Source organism: Sphaerodactylus townsendi, linkage group LG02, assembly GCF_021028975.2.
Source record: "Sphaerodactylus townsendi isolate TG3544 linkage group LG02, MPM_Stown_v2.3, whole genome shotgun sequence".
NCBI lineage: Eukaryota > Metazoa > Chordata > Lepidosauria > Squamata > Sphaerodactylidae > Sphaerodactylus > Sphaerodactylus townsendi.
The window spans coordinates 81,741,259-81,765,162 of record NC_059426.1 but is presented as its reverse complement, the minus strand read 5'-3'; the positions used below and the strand labels follow the sequence as shown (position 1 = coordinate 81,765,162).

At 41.4% G+C, this 23,904-nt stretch overlaps 1 long non-coding RNA gene across 1 annotated transcript in view; it reads left to right on the top strand.

Moving 5' to 3' along the window:
• The window catches only part of LOC125427013, a 65,146-nt gene that overhangs the window by 9,207 nt on the left and 32,035 nt on the right, over positions 1 to 23,904 (top strand). The window contains exons 2-4 of the long non-coding RNA XR_007243623.1: positions 6,231 to 6,306; positions 7,235 to 7,407; positions 8,045 to 8,200. This is a non-coding gene — a long non-coding RNA (uncharacterized LOC125427013). The remainder of the gene's footprint in view (positions 1 to 6,230; positions 6,307 to 7,234; positions 7,408 to 8,044; positions 8,201 to 23,904) is intronic.

Genomic DNA, 23,904 nt, shown 5'->3' with positions numbered 1-23,904 from the left:
TTTGAAAATTTCAGGGTTTTTAAAGCCTAAGCTTGAAAAAATACCACACAAAAAATTGCTTCTCACCCCCAGTGGCCACTTTCCATGGACAAAAAGTTTGTATCAATGAACTGTATTTCCACTGTATAAGTTTTTCAAATGTTATAGGTGTCTGTCATAGGCAGTGTGAGATTCATACTTACTCCTCAAAATTGTCCAGAAAGTTTTCCTACCAAGAAGGGCTCTGGGCTCCAATTGAAATACGATTTGTCTTGATTGTTTAGCAGCAGTGCTGGTCTCGTCCTAGCAAGTGACACATACACACACAAAGCTTCAGATCCAGCAGAATTGGACCTCACACTTCAGCAAGACAGGAAGAAAACCGTATCATTTTTCTGTTCAACATTTTTCTGGTCAACATTTTATGAAGAGTTAGTCATAGCTGAGCCCCTTGATTTCAGACTGTGCTTTTGGGTGCTCATCTGTTTCAATGAAATGTGCTTCAGCTTATTCTCCACTTCCTTTAGCAAACATAACTGCCAGATTTATTAGTCAATTAAGGAAGAAAAAATTGTCAAGGAATTTCCTAATTTACTTGAAATGTTTCAATTATATTACTCACTTAGGGGAAAGGAAGTGAAAGTGCATCTCAAGGTCAAATATTTGAGTTACCTAATATTTCTGGCCATTTCAAAAACATAACAAAACCCATGGCCACACTTAGAGTTACATTATCTTTTCATTCTATACAGTTTTGAAAATGAACACAACGTTATCCATTAAGGCTCATCCATTCCATTTATATTCCAGGCTTCTTCCAATTCAGATAGGTATAACTGGGTGCAATGATCCCAGAGGTAGTGGTTAGAAAGACAGGGCAAAGGAGGAAATGAAGAACTCAGGCAAATGCCCCAACATTTTAAGATTCCTGCTTAACGAGCACATTTATTTGAAACAGCAATATCAGTTATCTTATCAGACCCGGCCTGCCTTTGCCACCTGCAATCAGAGATATCAGGAGAGTCATAAACCAGTTTGTTTTAAGTGCCACTACACGAAAAGGAGAAAAACCAGTTTCAAAGTGAGCTTATCATTTTAAGTTGTCATAAAAGAGGGGATAAAACATAGACCGGCTCTCCTTTATGATTTGATGACTGTTCATGCTTCCTGTCGAAAAGTGGCGGCACCCTACTTGATACTATAAACTCAGGGCAGGAGGCCAGCTCTGGGCACGTGTCGCTAATTCTTTCATGCAGTGCCCCTTTACTCCCTAAGGGGCTTTGCCTTTCTCTGTCCAAGCTATCCTTAGCCTCCAGAGATAGTCCTGAGTATTGCCACCTGTTCCTGTTTGGGAAGATTTGGGGAATGCCTCAAATGTACATATGCTACCCCTGGATTTCCAGACATTACACTGAAGCTTGGTGAGAACAACTGCAATAATGGCATTGACTCAAGGGCATGAGAGTACTTTCTCAATGAAGCATGTTTGAGTTGAGCTGTTTTGTGAACTGGGACTGGATCAGAGGCAGAGCTACAAGGGGACCCAGGGGGGTGCGTGTTGCACCGGGCGCATGCCTGGGGAGGGGGGCAAAAATTTCAGGATTTCTTTTGTATTTTTTAAATGTTTTTCAGTCTTTGACCTGCAGGGGGCGCAGTTTTTAGGCTAGCAGCACCAAACTTTCAGGGAGTTTTCAGGGAACTCTCCTGATGATACCACCCAATTTAGGTGAGGTTTGGGGGGTATTAAGGTTTGGACTCCCAAAGGGGGTGACCCCATCCCCCATTGTTTCCAATGGGAGCGAATAGGAGATGGGGGCTACACCTTTGAGAGTCCATAACTTTGGACCCCCTGAACCAAACTTCATCAAACCTGGCTGGTATCATCAGGATAGTCTCCCAAAGATACCCTGAAATTTTGATACTGCTAGCCTACAAACTGCGCCTCCTGCAGGCTGAAAACTGAAAAAACAAAAAACACAAACAAACATGGTGGGGGGCAGCAAAACTCAGATTTTGCACTGGGTTCCATTTTTCCTAGCTATGCCTCTGGGCTGCATGTGTGCTGGTAGGCAGGGGTAACATCTTGGAGTAGAGGATTAGAGGCAGAGATCCAATCTTTGCCTCATTTCAGTGATGATAGCTCACCTGCCTTGCAGTCTTGCAAAGGACAGAGCAAGCAACTTAAGAAACAGGAGAGATAGCAGTGTTGACAATGAAATCACCTGTCTCCGTGAGAGAGCATGATGGATTTGGGATTCAAGATCTTTAGAAAGTCTTCTTCGATTGGAGTTAAAACAAGTAATTGTATTGTGGTGGTGGTTCACTATGCAGGAGCCCACCCATTCATATGTATAATGGGAGGGGTGCGGTTCCTATATTTTTACCAGTACAAAGCATTCAAGCAAGAAAGGCAAATCTGCCTCTTCTTAGGGTTGAAGTATATGTGACGTCATTCTTGTGTTTGACATGTGAATGCTGCTACCGTTTTAAAGACTAAAATGTCAATTAAAAATGCCACAAGGACCCGATCCTGCAGAATGACAGAAAGAGGTGCCCTTTTTTCAAGTGCCGAAAGCAATCTTCCCTCAATGGCCTCCTCTGTGTGACAGAACTGGCACTGTGTCATCAAAAGATGGCTGAAAGACTAGAAGTAGGTATTTTATTCTTAGCCCTTATGAGAGTCACGTAATGCAGTGGGCCTAAATACAAACATCTTAAAACTTGAGTTAAATATCGATGGCAGCATGCAACCATAGGGTAACCTTTGAGTTTAAAAAAATAATCAAGAAAGTACAATGCGTTTATAAATTGATATCATCTGCAGACTCCTTTTCAAAGAGAATGAAACATATACAAAAATCTAGGGCTTTAAGGCTATTTTTTTTCTTCCAGTGTGTCATTAAAAACTGGCAAGCTGGAGACTTAGTTTACACAGAACCTGTCAGTTCTCCAACCCTGCCCTGTGCTTTTAGAAAGAGGACAAACATGTTGTGATGACATTTGCTAAATCAGAAGGAATAAATGAAAAAAAAAATAATCCCTATTCTGTAGAAGCTAACTGCAGTACCTTAGGCCCTTTTTAACAGGGTTGTCCATTTTTGTGGATTTAACAGAAGTAGCTCTGAAGACCAAGCTTTCACAATTCTGTATTTCAGCAACCACAAGAATCACTATTAACTGTATCCAGAATCCAGATCTCTTTCTGAAATCTCATTGCCCTTGGCTATAATTCCTCCTAGTATAATCTGAATGGTTTAGGCTGGATTTAAATCCATGCTTCAAAGGATGAATGTTCTCAGGTTTAAAATTTTTAACACTGTCATGTGCCCATGAGGGCCCTAGAAGCTGCATAGCAATGGCAATGGCAGATTTACTTCCCAGACCCAATAAAGTTTTGGCTATATATCTACTATTCTCTGGAATCTTGTGTGGCATTTCAGTATCAAAATATTGTAGGGATTACTTTATTATATTGCCTCAGGATACTTTGCCTAGATCATTAGCCACACCAGGAATGTGCACACGATACACCCTTATGAAGGAGAATTCACTAGTATATAACTTGTAGGGTTGCCAACTCCAGGTTGGGAAATTCCTGGAGATTTGTGGATGGAGCCTGGGAAAGGTGAAATTTGGGGAAAGTAGGTACCTGTCAGGGGGATTGTATCTAGTGGTGGAGCAGGGGTTATCGTCGGCCTATCACGCAGCTACAGACTGCCAGACCGAGAGGATGAATGCAGTATTAGAACAATACCTAAGGTGCTACATGAACTATCACATTGTGTTGAATTGTTGCCTTTTGCAGAATTTGCTTATAACAACACGATCCACCACAGCTTGGGCAAAAGCCTCTTTCAGGTAGTGTATGGTTAGGAGGGGTGACATTTCCTGCTGTTGGGAAACACATGGAGGGGTTGGTGGACTTTTTCTATCTGCCACCGACCTTGGGGCACCTCAGCGGTGACTGTTTTTCACCATTTCTTGGGAATTTGAGAGAGGGGACTTGCAAAGGATAAAGGAGGTGACTAAAGCCAGGTTTGTCAGAACTGGCTTTGCCAAGCTTGGGTGCTATGACACTTCTCAATAAACTCTACTGATCAACAATACAGAGTCTTCTTTGTTGGTTTAAGGTTCGAGACCTAACAGTACCTCAGCAGGGTATAAGGGTCACCTTCTCTAGTAGAACTCACCTCTATAGATTGGAGATTAGTTATAATGTTGGGACATCCCAAGGCCCTGCTTGGAGATGGGCAAAACTGTATGTAAGACTTGTGAAAGAACAGAGAGGTAAGACAGAACTGACCTGTGTTTTGTGGAGGAAATATTTATAACTAGCTATGAACATAATATTATTGCACCTCGAAATACTGGGGCTTGTCCAATCTCCAGGAGACAGTTTATTATCAAAGATAGGAGACAGTTTAGATAGCACACATTCACACAATTCTAGATCTGAACTTGTAGAGTTTACAGAGTAGTTACCAGAGCTGCTAGGTGTCCTGCTATGGCTGATGATGCCCCCACTATCTGACCACTCCACTGCCTGGTGCTGCTCTGTCAGCTGGTAGAAGAAAAATGCACTGAAAATCACTGTCACCACAGTGATGTTATGTCACTTCTTGATGGCCTTTATGATGGCAGTAAAATAAGGTATAAATGGTGTAAAAGAAATGAATAAATAAAATCATAGCATTTCTGCCAATAATTAAGAAGCTTCACTGGGCTGGGCCTGGCAGATCTATTTATTTTGGATATAAGGCACAGGTTATCTATACATAAATGATGTCACCAGTATCTTCGTATTCTTCTCTGCTTTACTCATCTGCTTGCCTCCAAATCAATTTATAAAGTCCTTCCCTGCTTCATTCCTGAACTTCCCATACCCTGAACTTCCCAGACATCTTGGTTCTCCCCTCAATATTTCATGGCTAGTCAAATGACCAACTCAGCCTTTCCAGAACACCAGCTCCATATCACTATTGAAAGTGCAGTCTTTGGGAAGAGGAGATAAGAGATGCCAAGAGCATCTATTCTTCCAATTCAGTGGCTAACAACATGATGAACAGGTTTGCTCAGACATTAAGTCTCACTGTAGCCAACAAGAGCTATTCACAGGTAAGTGTACATAGAATTACACTGTTCAATTCAGCTCCCTTCCTGTTACAGATGCTAGTTGATTATCTATTCTTGCCATTCATTATCTTCTGCTATATTTCAATCACACAACTTGGTATCAGGTGGAAAACTTTCTCTGAATCTGATCGATGCTATTATCATAAAGTTCCAGATGGCATTATACCTGGTGGAAAGGCATCTATTGGGAAGACTCAAGACCAGGAGCAAGCCAGGCGGAAGTTCTGAGAGACTGGAAAGAATTAGGAACTTGGAGAAGTGACAGCTTGTTTTGCTGTGTATCTCCGGGCAGAATTTGTGAGATGCAACTTAATACCCTTGAAGAACAAAGACATTTAAAAAAAGTGTTATTTAAAAAAAGGTGGGAGAGTAAGCAGAAGGGGGAAAGTTTCCTTTACTAACCCTGTTCTCCTTTAGCACTACATACAGTGGTGTGTGAAATACAGAACTGATTAGAGAAGGCAACAAGAAAACTAAATCTAGTCAGGAGATTTACTACCATTATTGAGTTACAAAAGACTGAAAATTGTTACCTAATCTAGTCTTTTTATGTTTAATAGTGCAGGATAAGCAGTCAAGGGTTTTGTGGTTGAAGCAACATCAAGGTAAGCCCTGGGGCAGCTAGTACTACTGAAATTAGGTGGAACACAGGCAACCCAGACCAGCACCCCCAGACAAACAAACCAGTAAACTCTCTAAGAACCTTCTCCTGGATGATTCAGCAACACTTCTGCCATCTCTAAAGGTGGTCTGCCTCTAGGTAAGCTGCAGCGAAATGCTCTCCCCCTTCAATTTATTTGCCAGTGGTTCAGAACAGACAAATATCTGCTGTTGACTCTTCAAAGCCCATTTGCAAGTTTGCACATAGGTATGGGGGAAGGATATATGCCACCTACTTTTAAAAAGGCCCACCCTCCTGTAGGCTACCACTGTACTTAGCTTCAGTTAAAGGTGTTTTAGATTGTTGTCAGTAATTAAGTATTTTAAATCAGGGTTAAAAAGCTACTAGTAGCTGAATTCTGCATCATGTGCCTTTGGGCAGCACCTCTCCCCCTTTGCTTTGCTCCCCCTCGTTCACAGCAACATGCACAGACTAGTGTAGTTCTGTCTCATTTCAGAGTGGAGAACATTATCATATCTGTGATGGATGGAAGGCTGCCCATAGAGAGACATGGGGATCGTGATGACTGAAAGGTAAACAGATGGACTGAACAGTAGTTATGGAACTGTATTTATTAGCATCCCACCCCCACCCTTCCTTTGCAGGCACAAACGTTTCGCCATTGTGGTGAGAACATGAGATTGTAACGAAGATCTACTCATACATTACCATTTTTCCATAATGCGCTCTTGTTGTGGCAGTACTCTACCAGTACTAGCAATAGGGTTGCCATTCCCTTTCTGGCCACTGGCAGGGAATGGGGGCAGGGGGTAGGGCTACCAGATCCAGGATGGGGAACTCCTGGAGATTTGGGGAGTACAGGGATTTCAGTGGGATACTATGCTATTGAGTCCGCCCTCCAAAGCAGCCATTTTTCTCAAAGGAAACTAATCACTGTCATCTGGACATTAACTATAATTCCAGGGGATCCCCATCTCCCACTTGGAGGCTGGCATCCCTAACTAATGATGGGTTAACCAGTGGGTTTTCTACAGTAGTTTTTTAAAACAATGTACTTGAAGAAACATTTTTAAATGTTCACAAGTCGGGATGCTGTGAATATCACCATTTGCAAATTCGTCAGGAGAGCATATTGTTTTGCATAGTTACGGTGAGCCATAACTCAAGCCTTGAATCTGATTGATTTGAATTGAGCAGCTAGCAAACTGCTTTACAGCTGAATAGCAGCTATGTGGTAGAGTTTTGTTTTCTTATGATGGTGGAGTTGCAATTCCTTGCCTCCAGGCACTTTTTATTTGTGCAGTAGGTAAAACCAATTCCCCCACAGGGCCATGCATGGTTGGGTCAGGCAATTAAAAGTTGTGGGAGAGGAACTATACTTCCCATAAGGCTTTGGGAAAGCACATGCTCAAAACTTGATAACGCAGACTGAAATGAATATCAAACTTAAAAGACTTTAAAATAATTTCTAACATACTGGTTGATTTGTTCACTATTTAGTTACAAAATTGGCTGGCAAGAAGTGACAGGTCTACAAGGGAAGGGAAAAACTGAACTTGCTTAGCAAGAGATGATGATAAAGAAGACTAGCTGTGCTAAGAGTCTATACACTACAGAGTATAACCATTGTGTTGTCACCACTGAAGAGGTCCCAAGCCAATAATAATATACAGGTAATCAATATATCGGATACTTGCTTGGATATACTCTCCTGGTACAGTTTGTCTTTGGGACTGGTGGAGCCATTGGCTTCCTCTTTGTTTATTGATAATAGGGCTCCACTGAATGGGGAATTAATGAATGGAAAGCAAGCAAAAATGTGATCAGCTGTTTTTTCCAGTTCCTTGGTTATCCGTAGATCAGCCTTCAAAGGCTTAGTTCTGTTGATAAGTTCTGTGGTTTTATAATAACTGAAGTTGTCATAAGTGAATAAACAGGTAGCAGTGGTGGCCACTGGTGCCTTTTACCAACTTTAGCTGGTGAACCAGCTTTGGTCCTTCTTGGGCAGAAAAGATTTTGCCACTGTGGTACATGTCCCAGTAAAATCTAGACTGCATTACTTCAATGCAATCTATGTGATGCTGCCCTTGAAGACTGTCTAGAAACTACAGTTGGAACAGAATGCTGTGGTCAGAGTGTTGGCTTAATTTAATGGTAGGGATCATATCAGTCCAGTCACCTGCACTGGCATCTAATTTGCTTCCAGGCTAAATTTAAGGTACTGGTATTGACCTTAAAAGCCCTGCAGGGCCTCGGACCAACATATCTAGTAATTGCCTTCTCCCATATGAACCTATTTGTACATTCTAGTGATCTTTGGAATCCCTGCTTTGGTTACCCATGCCATCTGAGACCAGACAGATGTTAACCCAAGAAAGGGTTTCTTCAGTTGTGATAACAAAATTCTGGAACTCACTCCCTAGGGAGATTTATCTGTCCCCTTCAATCATCTTCTTCTGTCAGCAGGTAAATACGTTTTTGTTTTGTTTGGCATCCCTTAGTTAACCCTCCTTCCCGACCAATGTTTTCATTGCTGCTTTTATGACTGTATGTATTTTAATTGCTTTATTTGTTTTAATGATGTTTGTTGGGGGTTAATTTTAATGGTTTAAAATGTGTTTTTATCATGTATGCTTTAAAATGTTGGATGCCTTGGTGGTCCTTGTGAGGGTAGAATCGCAGGGTATACATTTTGTAAATAAGCTGTAGAAAATAAATACAGACAGAGCATATTTTGTGGTGACAACTGCCTTTAGAATATCCTCCCCCTTAAGGTTCTCTTAGTGGTTACCTTACTGTGTTTTAAGAAACAGACTTATAGGGTGAATAAATGATGGATTTTAAAAATCTTATTTTGTGAGATTGTTTCAATGGCTTTGATTTCCAGGCAATAGAGGTCAGTTCCTCTGGAGAAAATGGTTGCTCTGGAGGGTAGACTCTATGGCACTATACTCACGGAAGTCCCTTCTCTCCAAATCTTACCCTCCTCAGGCCCAACCCAAAAAAATCCAGGTATTTGCAAACTCAGATCTGACAATCCTACTTGGTGGACAGAGCCAGACTTGTCCTTTGCCAGGCATGATGAGTTGAGGCCAGACACATCCGTCACTGTGATAGACTGGGTAAGATCCGGCCAGTCACATCTTTTATTGTGATGGACAGGGAACATCCAGGCATGGGCCTCCAGACAGAATGCACCCAACCTTCTCTTAGGGCTAGTGTGGCCCAGTGTGCATGGCCTAGGTCATTGGTTAATAGCCGATTCACCCCTGCAAATAAGTCAGTCAGTTATCATTAACTAAATGCTGTATTTTTGAAAAATACTTTCCATTTGTCTAAGGCCCCTTCTGCACACGCAAAATAATGTGTTTTCAAACCACTTTCACAACTGTTTGCAAGTGGATTTTGCTATTCTGCACAGCTTCAAAGAGCACTGAAAGCAGTTTGAAAGTGCATTATTCTGCATGTGCGGAATGAGCCCAAGATTGCATTATCAACATTATTTTGTACAGGCTTATGGGAGTTGGAGGGTCCCCACATCCCTGACTCAACCATCTATGACCTTGGAAGTACAAAGCAAAAGAAAATGAAACTCCTACACTACAGAGCTATAGCCACAAAGCTATTTAGCAGCTGCTAAAAGGTTGAAGGTGGAAAGGTAAAGGGATATGAGGCTTGACTCATGTAGGATTTCAGCTTTTGAAAAGGTTGTATGCTCACCTGAAGACATGGCCAAGGCAAAGTTCTCAGCATTCCTATTCTCTTCACAACCAAGAAAACTTATATCTGATAACATGGAGGGGGTTCTGTGCAAGGGTAGACAAGGGAAGCCTTCCTGTCCCTCTTGTTAACTGGAAATTATGCTTTTGGCACTGCACGGAAACATCATTTCCTAGAAGGATTTGTAGCTTCTTCTACATCCTAATTTAATGAATTGAATTAAGTGGGGGAAGGAAACAGGAAATACATTTCCTGCTCCCATGCAGAAAATATGGCTCTTATACAGAGGTGGGATCCAACCAGTTCTCACCACTTTTCTAGAAGTGGTTACTAATTTTTTCTGAGTGCCGAGAAAGGGTTACTAAAGCAACCTCCCTGCCCAATAGGGACTGGAGGTGCGTGTGTGCGGCACGCCACTGTTTGAATCCCACCACCATCGGAACCTGTTATTAAAATGTTTGGATCCCACCACTGCTCTTATAAATGTTCAGAAAAAATAGTTGAAATTATGAAGTAATCTACAAGGTTTCTTATATGGCATGATCTATCCACTGTGATTCTTGCTCTGATCACATCCTGGTTAGATTCCTGTAATGTGTTGTACATGGGGCTGTCATAAAGTTCCATAAATCTATAAAATTCCTTTGGTCTAAAATGCATTGCTTGATCTATTTGTTGGATTGGTTAAAGGGATTGTATCACCCTTGTGCTGAAAGATCTGTTTTGGTTGCCCATCTGTTTCCAAGTACAATTCAAAGTGTTGATTCTTACCCCACATTAACCTACGTCCCAGGTACTTGAGAGATCATCTCTTTTTATACTATCCAAGCCCATCAGTGAGGGCCTGCTTCTCAAGCTCTGCTATCTATACCCATATCTTCATAAATGAGGTCAGTGGTGACTATAAAGAGGATATTTTCTTTGTTGCTACTTCACCTCTGGTATGCTCTACCCCCTGAGGCTCTCCTGGTGCCCGTTTTACTTTTCTTTATGCATTAGGCCAAAATACATCTGTTTTATTAGCTTCCATTGGAAACGATGGAGGATGGGGCACCCCCTTTGGGAGTCCATAACTTTGGACCCCCCCAAACCAAACCTCACCAAACCTGGCAGGTATCATCAGGAGAGTCCCCCAAACAAATCCTGAAAGTTTGGTGATGCTAGTCTAAATAATGCGCCCCCTGTAGGTCAAAAACCAAAAAACACTAAAATGTTTTAAAAACCCACAAACGGGTGGGCGGAGCTTCGGACATGAATGGGGGGGGTTGAACCCGAGAAACCCCCCCCCCCTTACCTATGTCCTTGGACCAATGGCTCATTTGAATGGCTTGTTTTTAATATTGTGATGTTGGCTGGGAGTTCAAAACAGTCCTGGAAAAGGGCCACGCCCCTCCCACCATCCCACCCATCCCTTCATCCATGGATAGCCTGTTGAAGAAAAAGGCGGTGCTGCCATAGTTCTTCTTGCCAGCTACACCATGCAAAGGCTGGGCAGTCACGGAAAGCCAGGCAGTGCTTGGCCCGTGTTCTTCCTCTTAGGGTGAAGCCAGGTACTGCCATGCCCATGCTTATCTTTGCCACCATTATTGCACAGGGTGAAGCACAGGGTGAAGCCAGACCTGTTACTCTCATGTTCCCTTCATAGGTTGAAGCTGGTGCCCTGCTCTTAATTTCTAGATAAATCACCTGCTATCATGGTTGTGCTCCTTCTCCCTGGAAGAGCTGGCCACTGCCACATCTGTGCTCTTCCAAGCTGGCTGCATTGGGCACAGACTAGCATATCATTGAGCCAGGTTCCACTGTGCCTTTCCCCCTTTTGCAGGTGAACCAGTTCCTAATTACCTAGGCACAGGACAAGAACTCATAACTTCGGGGTATAATAGCTGTCAGGTGATTTGAAATCACAAAACTGATGTATCAGTTTAGTGTGGTGGTTAGAGTGTCAGACTAGAATCTAAGAGACCCAGGATTGAATCCCAAGTCTGCCATGAAAGCTTGCTGAATGACCTTGGACCAGTCACACATTCTCAGCCTAATTGACCTCACAGGGCTATTGTGAGAATAAAATAGAGAGGAGAACAACTTTAAGAGTGAATGTAAATAAATAATGCATATGGTATCAAATGTTGTACTTAATTTTTGCAACCTATACATAATTTTTTCTTTCTCAAACCAAGGGCATTATGATGGACAGTAGGCAGTTTTCAGGGAAACCTAGGGAATAAATCCATCTATCTCATGCACAAGAAATGAAGGGCAGGAACTGAAATTAGCATATCTCTGCAGGAGGTTTTGTTTGCTTCAAAGGACAAGGCGTGGACTCCATCTCATGCCAGCTCAGATGCCCGCAAAGGGGCATATGTCCAAACTTGCTCCTGATTAGTGCAATTAAAAGGGGGGAAAATTGCAGGTTAGTAAACTGTCAAGCTGCCAAATGGAGGAAACAGCCCTTCTGTGTCTGAAACATTTCAGGCAAAGAAACTAGAAATGTTACTGGGGCACCAAAGATATCAAGCAGAGGGTTTCACACAACTGTGTACACACAGAGAGACACTGTGTACTATGCACACACACAAACACACATATTTTCTAGATGGTGGTCTGGAAGTACCCAGAATGTTAACCTGCAGGCAAACTTGATAGAAGATAGCAGAAATTATTTTAATCTGATAATATTTATGTTTGTATGAAGTGGAGCACATGGGGCTATTCCCAGTGAACATTGTGGTGTGCTGTGTGATATAAGTCTTTGCAAGAAGGGGTCCTGAAACAATGAGCAATTCTCTTCAGCTTCCTATTGATTTCTGAGTTGAAATAAAAGCTCCACCCTTCTCCTTTGCCTCCAAGTGGAAGCCAATTCCTTTCATTTCAGGCCAAGCCTATTCCCATCTCCAGCTCAGCTCTGTGTGAGTCCAGGGTGTTCAGGCACTCCTTTGTGATGCTATATTTGGATACAGGTCCCCAGATCGGATCCCTGATTACAAGTTGCTACAACTCACTGAACAAAACCTGGCCCCGAGAGGTCCTCAGTGAATTCTACAAGAACCTTAATCCGACCCAGCTACACACGTATGTAATTTTCAACATCTGTACAACTCTGCTGAAGGCAATAGTATATTTACATGCCTAAAAGCAGATTGTTAAGTGTTTTGCTGATTTGAAACTCAGCATTTCACACCTTGAAAGTTGGAGTATCGAAAAAAATTCCCTCAAGGAAGAGATACTGTTTAGGTCAATGCTTTGGTGCTACTGTAGCAAGTTTTGCCCCCCCCCCCCCCGTTCTAGTCAGGCTGATCTTGAGGAGTTGCCTCTCTCATCAATCAAGATGATTAAGGGGCTGGAGCACCTTTCCAAGGAGGACTTTTCTGCTTAGGCGAAAAAGTGACTGGAAGGATTAGGGTTTTTGATCCAGCTTGGGAAATTCCTGGAGATCTGAGGGCAGTGCCTGGGGAGCGCAGAGTTTGGCGAAGGGAGGATGTGATGTAATAGAGTCCACCTTCAATAATGCTCATTTCCTCCAGGGATAATGATCTCTGTAGTCTGGAGGTCAATTGTAATTCTAGGACAGTGGTGGCGAACCTTTTCAAGACCGAGTTCCCAAATTGCAACCCAAAACCCACTTATTTATCACAAAGTGCCAACATGGCAATTTAAGCTGAATCCTGAGGTTTTAGTTTAGAAAAACGGTTGGCTCTGAGGCGTGCGTTACTCAGGAGTAAGCTTGGCGGTAGTAGGTGGCTTTGCTTTGAAGCAACTGTGAAACGCTTCCAACGGGTGAATCACGACCCAAGGAGGGTTTACTCAGAAGCAAGCCCCATTGCCAGCAACCAAGCTTACTCCCAGATAAAGGATCATGCTTTAGTTCTTCCCATGAAAATCAGTGGGGTTTATCAGCACTTAACAGGGTTACCTACACTGCTTCCCCAAAACTAGGTTTTAGGTTTAATGCTAATAATCAAGCCCAGCGGCCCAGGCCAGCCTAGATGTGTGTTGGAGGGGCACTCTGCGCGTGCCCACAGAGAGGGCTCTGAGTGCCACCTCTGGCATCTGTGCCATAGGTTCGCCACCACTGTTCTAGGAATACTCCAGATTCCACCTGAAGGTTTGCAACCTTAAAAAGGAGATGTGATAGAGGTTGTTAAAAATTATGAATGAGGTGGAAAAAGTGAATAGAGGGAGCTTTTCCTTCTGCTTGCATAACACTATACACTTTTCCACTGAAAGATCTAACTAGAATTGTAACTTCATTCACCACATGCTGGACCATCTTTGTTTTCAAATGTTCTGCTTGGATCCCAAAACCTACCTAATCCTGTTAGGTGCCTACCTAGTTCTGTCAGGTAGCACTAGAACCCAAGTGGAGCATTCAAAAACAAAGACAGTCCAGCATGTGGTGAATGAAGTTACCTAGATCTTTTAATAAAAGAGTATAGAGTTCAGGAACACCTGATGAAAATGATGAGTGGTAGATTCAGGATGGTCAAAATAAAATCCTTCTTTACTGAATGGGTAATTAAATTGTGGGATTCACTGCCATTTGAGGTCATGAAGGCCACAAGCATAGATGGCTTTAAAAGGGGGTTATACATATTCCAGGAGGCAACTAACTATAATTAGTAAAGGAAACCTCCATAAACCGAAGCAGTAAACCTTTGAAGCACAGTGCTAGGAAACAACATCAAGGGAAGGCCATGGGCTCTATGCTCTGTTTGTTGACCTTCCAGGCAACTGCTGTGCTACTGTGTGAAGCAAAATATGGAACCGGATGGATCACAGGGTTTACCTTTTGTTTTATATACCAAATGATATGGCTGCATAAGGGTGCCTGCTGGCATTGATGATGGGGCCAGCATACTGTCTGGCCAGGAAAGTAAGGCACACTCATCCTCTCCATAATGCACTGGGTGGCAATATAATCTGAACCACCTAATTGAGCAGGCGTTGTTGCAGAATGGGTCTAGATTAATTATTAGGAATCACTCCAGCTATAACCTGGGCAGTATATGGCCAAGCAACCTCTAAGCAAATGTCAAACAATAAGATTCATTGAGCAAAATGAGGCTTGGGCCATTTCTGCATGGGCTAAAAACAGTGCCCTAGGGACAGTTAAAACAACATCCCTGGGGTGCTGTTCACACAGCTGCTGCTGCTGCAGTGCAGCAGTGCCGTGCTCCCCCCCCCCCCCACAAAAACAGCAGGCAAATGCTCCTTTCCTAACTCGTTCAATGACTGAGTTATTTGGAAAGCAACGTCTTCCTACTGGCGCCGTGTGAAGGGCACTGGCATGAGGGCGTCGCTTTTAGGTGCTGCCTATTTGTGTTGGGGTTCAGAGGGCAGCGTGGGCATGTCCCTTCCTCCCTCCGGAGCCTTGGAGGGAAGAAAAGGTAAGCAAATAACACAGACCAGAGGCGATTCCATGCGGAGACACCTCTGTGGCCCGCAGTGGCTTCGGGGCTGCCTGCACAGTTCCGTGTGAACAGTCCCATAGCTCCACTGTCATGAACTATGCCGGGGCCCAGCTGTTTCTGCCACCAGCGCAGAAACGGCCTTAGAGTGTGACTGTAGAGGGAGTGTTGTGTAGTGTTGTGTACTGGACTAGGATGTGGAAGATCCTACTTATCACTGCTCATCTCAGCCTAACCTCTGTCACAATTTGGGGTGGATAAGATGGAGGTGGGGTTGGGGGTGAGGAGGTAGAGCTGCAAGTGCTTCCCTGAATTCCTTGGAGGAAGGGAGGGATGAAAGGGAAACATATAGTAGATACTCCCAGTAGCCTTGATAGGGGTTGGGCTGTAGGTTTCTTAAGGTTCAGAAGGACTAAAGGGAGTGCAAGTATGCCCTGAGGTCTGCTGTAATATTGATCACATGCTTTATGACCTTTATCTCACTTTGCTCCAAACCAACACATTCATTTTGTGTGCACAGATGGAGCTGCTGTACCTTCAGGTATGTATTTCCAGCCTGCTTCCTAAAGAGGAGGAATTCTCCCAGACCTAATGAAATCCTGGCCAAAAATCATATAGTTTACTTTAAAAAAATCATGACAAGGTTTTGATAGTATATTGTATATGTTGAGACTATGAAAAGTAGCTAAAGTATATTTTTACTGAAAATAATACTAGGAAAATGAATTTATACTGTCATGAAAAAGGAGCAACAGACACAACCTAAGACCTCTCTATACTTAACCAAAACCTATTTATTTCCAGTACTCTTTAGAAGGCACAGGGAAAGACCAATGCTAGCAAATAACTTATAAGGAACATGCTGACTAAGATTTGTCAATTAACCATAATGAAAGTTGGATAGGTTGCTCGAGGGTTAACCATCCAAAAAGCACCTGTATGGCTAATGGCATTAATGTACCAATATCTCTAATATTCAATGTTCATATACTTAAACAATTACAAATAAGCTGTTATACTGTATAACATAAACAATCTCTACACAGACTTATTACAAAGAAACATAAACCAAATAGTCCCTGTACAAAGGGATAACATCAAAATTAACATTGAACAATATCCACATGGACTGTCATTCCTTGGTTGTTGAATGACTTCGTATACCTTCACAATGGCCCGTTATCCTGTCTAATATTAATAAATAACCATTGTCAAAACACTTTTCAGAAACAATAGGATAGTATCACAAAGTGAATGGAATGAAACCTACTTGTAATTTTCCGAAGAAATCCTCTTCTAAAAAGGCTACAAAAAATCCTTTTTTGCTTAGCTATGTAAGAACTGACTCTCCAAGATAGAGTCTCTATCTTACAGGTATTTTCCCCAGCCTGCTGTTAACTGTAATGGCTCTGGAAGTGAGAGCATGAGGAAAATGACTGATACGCCATTTGGAGGTTTTCAATTCAATAAAAAACAGTGATTCTCTGTTAATGTCTGTCTGTCTGTCTGTCTGTCTCTCTGTCTGTCTGTCTGTCTGATAAATAAAAATTGAAGGAATATCAAATCTGAAAAGGGGGAAGGGGAGGTGTGTGTGTATGTGTGTGTGTGTCTGTCTGTTTGCCTGATAAATAAAAATTGACAGAATATCAAATCTGAAAAGGGTGAAGGGGAGAGGTGTGCACCGGAGTGCAAGGGAGTGGGAGGGGCTGGGTGGGCAGACGGAGGAGGTCTGAGGCAAAGCTGTGCTCACTGGCAAATCTCCTGCACTCTGGCTGCAAAAAAAATTAAAGTCAAGTTTAAAATGGTGTTGCTTGATGCAGGGAGAACGGAAATTGAAAGTGAGACTCGAGGGAATACATCTGTGCAAGAAATCTTGCTATGATGGACATTTGTTCTTGGCGCACAGCAGACACCTTATGCATAATGGACCTTAGTATTGTTGTCTAATTATTATCCTCTTATCAATTATAGAAGGTATGAACTTTGTTTAATGCTGCTTTCAAGACCTGCTCTCCTTTGGGCTTGGAGATTCCAGTTAAATATGGTCAAGCAGCTGATTATTTTTATCACCTTCAGAACCCTATCCAATGCAGAGGTTTTTCACTAGCTAGATTTAATGTTATACCTTCTGCATTATTGTATGGAAGGTTTCAGAATGTTCCTCAGGAAGAGAGGCTATGTCCCTGTGGGATGGGTGGTGCTGAGACTGTAATTCACATTTTCTTTTACTGCTCTTTTTATGATGTGATCAGTGAGAAATATATCCATTTCAATCTATAGAGCTGGACTTCCTGATATTATTTATTAAAAACTTCTGATCTAACCATATGTGAAGATATTTTTAGTTTCTTGCAAGCAGTAATAGAAATTTGTTGTGGTGTTAATCTATAGGACTTAGTACAGTTTTATATTTATATTTGTTAGTGATTCTAGGACTGATTTGATGTTTTTTTTTCCTTTTCAAAAATAATATTGTGTTTGGAGTTTTAAAACCCAATTTTAAAACCATGTAACCTTATATTTGTGACCTGTGTGTTGTTCATATTTATGTGATGCCAATAAAGGCTATGACATGGGATGAATGAAGTTATGTTGATTAACTGTTCTGCAGTGCAGTACTAGTCAGAAAAAAATACAACCATGGCTTGACCTGGTTTATAAGACCCACTGGCACGATCAGCCTCACAGGGTTGTTCTGAGTATAAAATTAGAAAGGGAAGAATGCCATGGAAGAAAATAGGATAAAGATGTAATAAATGGAGAGATGTGGTAGGTATATAGATTGCTGAACTAGAGTAGGATTCAGGCTCACATGTATGTTATATATACATTTCTGTCATTAAAAAATACATCTCAGCCAATGGATGATGTAGTAAGGAGCTGCTTTTTCCTCTCATTTAATAGATAGCCTTTAATGATTCTGAACTTGAAAATGTCAGGAGTAGCGTATGTTGCACAGAAAATCTCCTCCCCAAGTGATAACAACACACATACACACACAAACACACACTGTGGTGTATCTGAATCCCCTTCCCAGCACCATTAACAAGCCTTTGGGACTGTTTTTAGGCTTTTGCAGACATGAAAAGAGCAAGTAAAGAGATAGCTGCACCTTGGCCTGGGCTCTGTGCCTCTGCCTTCTCCCTGAAGGAGTGAGCTGTGCCTTCACATTTGGTTGTGGGAGTGTGAAGGACCCTCCAGCTCATCAGTGGTGACACGGTGACATTTCCACTCTTCCTTCCCCTTCCAAGTGTCATTTCAAGGCATAGTCAGAAAGCTGCCTGAGCTATTGCTTCCCCTCTGGTATTTAACAGGGCACCAGGCACAGAAGTTGTCTTCAAACCCTGCAGGATTAATTTTGGAACACAGATGACATTCAGAGCAAAAGAATGGGAGAGAAGGTGGAGGATGGGCAGTATGCTTTAGACAGGCGTGCACATGTACGCACACATGTGAAAGTTAGGTTTTCATTCCAAGTCATACTAGGAGAAAGATCTACACATTTTTGACTGAAGTTTGTATTTTATTTTATAAAACCTTTAAAACAGAAACTGTCATTGTTCCCTCATTTAACCTTATTTTGTGTTTATATTATATATAAAATTCTGCCAGAGATCTCTTGAGATATAACCAGAGATCTGCCAGAGATCTCTTGAGATATAACCATTTCAGGACTGAACAGTTCTGTCGGTTGGGGGTAATCACCAGTTTCATCCATGATTTATTAAGACTCTTAAATCAACCATTATACTTTTCTGTGTATATTACTCAGCAGTTTCCTCCCTCATAAATGCATGTTAAAATTGTCACTATTTTGTTAGAGCTCTTCTGTTTTCCAATATAACCTATAAAGGAGATTTGTTGCTCATCTGCACAATGGACTGAAAAGAATTATGTTCAGTTACATATCTTATGGCCCAATTCTAAAAGATGTTGTTCACTCAACATCTAGAACTGGGAGTGACCATGAGAACTAAAATAAGAGGGTTTGAGGGAGTCAGTTGAGAGAAGAATTCTCAAGCAAATTCTCCTTGCTTGCATTTTCATGGTGAAAAATGGAGTTAGATTCTCTTCTGTCATTTCACCTTAAAAAGGCAGTGCACATGGTCCATCCGAAGGTGCAGGAGTACAACATGAACTGGATCAATCCCAAAGGATTTTCTTCTGACCATTTTAAAACTGAAACTAACATTTAAAATTTCCAATTTGATATACATAGCCACAGTTAAAAACAATTGCCAAATTTTAACTCTGTAGCCAAATATAAGACATCTCATTAGAAATGTATGTGAAAACAGACTTGTTGATTTGCAGTACAGTACTATTTCAATACTAGAGTCAGCTCTAGCATAATTATTTTTTTTTTAGATATACTGTTTGTCATCTTGAAAATGCTTTGGAGCAGGAAATAAAATATTTTCTCCATTTTCTGCATTCACCCCTCCCCCCACCCGCCAAACCATTTTATTTGCAACCTCAAAACATTTTAAATGAATCCTCTTCTCTAGTGATTCTTTTGGCTGAAACATTTCTTAAAAGATTTCATTTGTGTGCTGTCCCTTTTAAGATGCCATTTTTGTGAGCTCTATCCTTGCCTGCAGAAGCTTCTTGCCCTGTTTTTGTAGCACTTCCGAGCATTTTTGAGATGGGGCAGGGGGTTAATATTCACAGCATCAACTACATTAGACTCCGGGAATTGCGCTACGAGGCTGTGAAGCATAGAAGAACCTGTTTATCCAAACACTGGGGAAAACAGGAAGCGTTTCAAGAGAGTGAGTGTGAACAAGCTGGAGGATTGAAAACATTTTACAAACATTTTAGGAGGTTTTTGCAGAAAGGGCCAATGTCATCCATGGTGTAGGGTTGCCATCATCAAATTGCAAATTCCAGGGGATCTGAAGGTGGACACAGGGGAGGGAGGGTTTTTGTAGTGATAAAATTTATGAGTTCAAATATAAATCAAGTGTGTCAATTTGAAGACCTTCCCTAAGATCACATGTTCAGGTAGGCAGTTCCCCTAGTTGAGAGCATTTGCATAAAGCTGTTATTTTTAAGATTAAAATGATTTGAACTACTCCTTCTCTTTCTGGTCTCTGTTTTGGAATGCAGAAACATTACATGGTATCAGAAGCAAGGGATGAGGCTTGTGCTCGGTTTGACTGCAACTCATTTGGTGAATTAGGAGCTTTGCATGCCCCACCTGCAGCAAGTAAGACAGCCTTCCTAAGAAGCCATTGTTCAGCAAGGATATGTTGAAACCACCATTAGGCTTAAGGCTTTCCAGGGACTTTACAGACAACTGGAAAAAAATTAGACAGCAATTTGATCTTTATCAGACCATTATCAGAGACGATGAGAAACTAGATAAGGTCTGGTAATCTGATTTTTTTTTTTTTTTGCTTGTTGTAGGAGAAGAGGCTTTGGACATTTACAATATCTTTAGCTTTGCAGAAGGTGAACTCATGAAATTTAAGGTGATAATATATAAGTCTGAGAAATGTTACACGCTTACAACAAATAAATTTTTTAAATGTGCCATGTTTTTTTACATGCATGCGTAGCCCATGCCATTGTAGTATTTGTGCTTTGTTGGGATATTAGGGCCCAGGGGATAAGAGCTCACTGAGCATGTGCAGTTGGTAAACTTGCTTACTTGTTACCAACTGCAAGAGCTTCACCCTCCTGAATTGATCTGGCCTGCAGTAGGAGAAGGAAGGCCTACAGCTCAATTGAGGGAATTACTTATTTTTTACAGGCCTAAGTTGAGGAAAGACCTGCAGCAGCTACATCCTATGCAGAAGACCAGATGAAATAAAGAAGCCCTGCTTTAGTAATAGTTTGGACTTTCTTGCTGTTCTTTCTTTATTTTGACTTTTAGTAGTGGTAACTGTTTTGAGTGCTTTTCTTAAACAAAAAAGCACTGAAGATTTTGTACAATTGAGTTGTGCTGTGTGTATATATATATATATATATATATATATACACACACACACACACACACACACACACACACACACACACACACATACATATATATGTTCACTGTTATTTATCCTTAAATGATAGAAAGTTGTGTTTAAATTAAAGGTCTGTTAATTTGTTCAAGCAGTTTCATATTTGTTAAGTCACAAGGTTCTGTCATATATTAATTTCCTAGGTCTCCAATGGAGATTGATGTGGCCAGGATAGGAAGGCTACACATGCACAAGCAGAACAAACCGAGAACCAGCGTGTAACCCAGTTAAGGAGGCTCCATCAGAACAGTGATTTTGGTGACTTGCAAGCGTTTTTGATTTGAAACAGGATTATTTGCAATATCAGGGATAATGCCATTAGAAAGAAATTCCTGCATGACAAGGACCTGTCCTTGGATAAAGCTCTTCAGATTTACAGAGCTTCAGAAGTTGTGAAGGCCCAGGCCAAATATTTGAATTCAGTGTTATTCATGCAGGGCACTTGCAGAAGAATGGTACCGGAAATATAATTTCAAAAACAGCTATTTCCTCTCCATAAGTGATTTCTAAAGGACAAGTGCAAAAGAGAGAAGCATGTAAAAACTGTGCATTTCCCCATGGTCCTACACAGTGGAATGCATTTGGAAAACACTGTTTTCATTGTGAGAAGCATAATCGTTTTGCAAGATGCAGCCAGGCCAGAGCCCAAACAAATGAAGTGTGCACAGTTGATGACAGTCTGGAGCATTAATTTTGTGTTGACACACTAGATGCAAGGAGTATAGATAAAGACTGGGATTCATCACTGCACATGAATGGGACTGTTATTCTATTTAAATTGGGCACTGATGCTCAAGTTAATGTCTTATTGGAACACAATTATACACATTTACCAGTTTGGCCAAATCTAAGAGCTATTAAAATACACACTGCTGGTTAATATTCCAGTAATGGGCTGCTCCATTTTACATGTCAAACACAACAGCTTTGTGTATAAGCTCTTCTTTATTGTTGTACTGAAGAAGGTTCTGTCCATATTGGGGTTGGCAGTTTGTGAAAAATTGAACCTTCTGAAACATATATTTGTATGTTAGGCGAAGGTTACCCATGACTATGGAACACTCACAGACCAACATAAGGATCTGTTTGTAAATCTGGGTTGTTTGCCAGGAGAATACCCCATTCAGATCAACAAGGAAATGCCCCCATCATCCATCTGGGCAGAAAAGTATAATTTACTTTTAGAGACAAATTAAGTCTTAACTACAAAGGATGATGGAAAGAAGCAATCACACCAGTTGAGGAACCAACAGATTGGGTAAGCTCCTTAGCACTTGTGGGAAAACATAATGGTCAATTGTGCTCATTCTTCAATGCGAGATTCTTTATTAAAGCAATCAAAAGATAACAAGTCAAATTGTTAACTAGGCCCAGTTTGCAAATACATAATTTTATAACAAGCTGGATGCATCCTCAGGATTTTGAAAGATAAAATTAACTGATGAAGGTTCAAAATGCTGTATGTTTAACACTCCTTTTGGGTGCTATCAATGTCTCAGTCTCCTTTTCAGTATTGGTTTTGCCCTGGAGGTTTATCATAAGACCATAGTGTGATTTAGGAGTACATCAGATACTTCTGTGGATGACCATCATTGTCTTGGGTTCAACTACAGCAGAGCATGATCAATGGTTTTGGGAGGTTCTGAGTGCCACCTGGGCAGCTAACCTAAAGCTGAAGAGAGACAAATGTGTTTTTGAGATCACAGAACTTAAATTTGTCAGAGTTGTTATTTCTGCTGAGGGAATGAAACCAGACAAAAAGAAGGTGCTAGCTATAGACATGATGCCACATCCACAATCCCAGAAAGATGTTCAGTGGTTCTTGGTGATAGTGAATTACCTGGGAGAATTCATCCCTCATCTGTCTACAATTGGCAGCATGTCTTCAGAGATTTTTGGAACAGAAAAATGAGTGGTGCTGGGATGCAGCACAAGAGGAATCCTAGACAGTTTTAAAGAACCACCTGATTCAACAACTAGTGTTAGTTCTACATCCCACAGAAGTCTATCAAAATTTCAACAGGTGCATCTCAAAGAGACTTGGATGCAGTCCTCTGAGAAAAACATGATGAGTGCTGGCAGCCTGTGGCATATGCATCTAAGTCTCTTACTGATGCAGAAACTAGATATGGGTGAATTGAGAAGGAGCTCTTTAGTATTTTATTTGCTTGTTAAAGAACTGTATAAAGATCAACCTATATATTTGTGGATAGCCATGGCTGTGAAAACGGATCATAAGCCTCTTTATTCAGCAAACATTTGAAGGATTGCAGATCAAACAATGATGATCAAACTGTAGAAATATGACTTGGCTGTAACTTACGGTATACACCAAGTGAATTTTCATTCACTGCTGATGCACTTTCAGGAGCCATTCCTTCTGTGAGAATCAAAGAAAAAGCTATAGAGCATGAATCAATAGCATGTGGGGACAATGGACATGGTTATTACTTCCCTTGCAGTGTTTACCAAAGCAGGAGCAGCAGTGGCGTAGGAGGTTAAGAGCTCATGTATCTAATCTGGAGGAACCGGGTTTGATTCCCAGCTCTGTCGCCTGAGCTGTGGAGGCTTATCTGAGGGAATTCAGATTAGCCAGTACACTCCCACACACGCCAGCTGGGTGACCTTGGGCTAGTCACAGCTTCTCTGAGCTTTCTCAGCCCCACCTACCTCACAGGGTGTTTGTTGTGAGGGGAGAAGGGCAAGGAGATTGTAAGCCCTTTTGAGTCTCCTGCAGGAGAGAAAGGGGGGATATAAATCTAAACTCTTCTTCTTCTCCTTTTTCTTCATTACTTCGAATGAAAGATGAGATAGCTTTAGACTCATTTTTACAGATTTCCATTCATGCTGTCTCTGGTCAGATATCTATGACCTGAATATCCAAGATTACTGAAACTTTAAATGTGAACTCACAGTCACTGATGGAATGATCTTAAAGGGGAGCAAAGTAGTGATAACTGCTAACCTCCACAAATAAATTTTGCAGAAAATGATGGGAGTCATTTAGACATTGAGAAATGTAAACAAGGAG